This window comes from Microtus ochrogaster, chromosome 6 (genome assembly GCF_000317375.1).
Source record: "Microtus ochrogaster isolate Prairie Vole_2 chromosome 6, MicOch1.0, whole genome shotgun sequence".
Lineage (NCBI taxonomy): Eukaryota > Metazoa > Chordata > Mammalia > Rodentia > Cricetidae > Microtus > Microtus ochrogaster.
Genome location: NC_022013.1, coordinates 11,350,199 through 11,351,710, shown reverse-complemented (window position 1 = coordinate 11,351,710; position 1,512 = coordinate 11,350,199).

Below are 1,512 nucleotides of genomic sequence, written 5' to 3'. Positions count from 1 at the left end.
TCCCTCCCTCCATTCCTCCCTCCCTCCGTCCCTCCCTCCATTCCTCCCTCCCTCCCTCCTATCAGTCTCATATGTCCTCAGCTGGCCTCACGTTGACTTCCTGCCTCCACTTCTTCAGTGCTTGGATTACAGGCATGCGTTACCATGCCAGTTTATTCCATGCTGGGAATGGAGCCCGTGTTAGGGGAATACCCTACTAACTGAGCTTTGTTCCAGCCTATACAGAACAAGCTTCTGAAAAGTCATTCAGAAATAGAAGCTTACAAAACAAGTATATTTCACATCCTATAGAAGACGTGATACCTAAAAGGGGTTATGGATTATGGATGGCTGATAACCCACGTTGGATGCCCAGGATCCACATGGTGGAAGGAGAGAACCAACTCCCACAAGCTGTCTTCTGACCTCTGCATGTGTGCCAGGGCAGGCAGATGTCCACCCCAGGAAAGAAAGAAAGAAAATGTGAAAATTGAAAAATACTGGAGCACAGCAACAGAATCCCACCATGGCCATGCCGGGGCCACTTCCCTCCTCTCTGCTCCTCACGGGCCAGGGTGGGCAGCCAAGGAGGTCAGTCAGAGAGCACGGCTTACTGTCTCCTTCCTCCCCTCCTCCAGGGATGATATTGTCAAGTGCAACACACACACATGCACACACATACACACACACACACACATACACACACACACACACACACACACACAAACACATGGTTGTCCTCCAAATTAGAAAGGCAATGTTCCTACACAGAGTAAATTATTTTTTTAATCAAACCATTCTGTGTTTGTGTGTGTGTGTGTGTGTGTGTGTGTGTGTGTGTGTGTGTAGTCCTGGCTGTCCTGGAACTCACTTTGTAGACCAGGCTGGCCTCGAACTCACAGAGATCCTCTTGCCTCTGCCTCTGGAGTGCTGGGGTTAAAGGTGTGCTCCACCACCGCCCAGTTTATCAGTTTATCAAACCATTTTTAACTGCATGTCAAAGATTTGGGTTAGAAACTCGGAATGCTGAGTGCTTGTGAAGGAGAGAGCCACTCCTGGAAACTCGATTTAACAGAAGTGTAGGGCTGGGGCTATGGCTTGGTTGGTACAGTGCTTGTCCAGCAAACAGTGCCCTGGGTTCCATCCCCAGCACAGCGTACACTAGGTGTAGTGGCCCTGCAATCCCAGCAAATGAGGGAGTGTAAGGAGGTAGGAGATCAGAAGTTCAAGGTCATCTCCAACTATGTAGTGAGTTCAAACCACCCTGAGATACTAGAGATCTTTTTGAATTTTTTTTTAAATCCAAAAGATTATTGAGGTGACTCAGCTGTTAAAGGTTCTTACTGCCAGCCGGGCGGTGGTGGCGCACATCTTTAATCCCAGCACTCAGGAAGCAGAGGCAGGCGTGAGTTTGAGGCCAACCTGCTCTACAAAAGGAGTCTTAGGACAACCAGGACTACTACACAGAGAAAACCTGTCTCGAGAAAATAAAAAGAGGAGAAAGAGGAAGAGGAAGGAGGAGGAGGAGGAGGA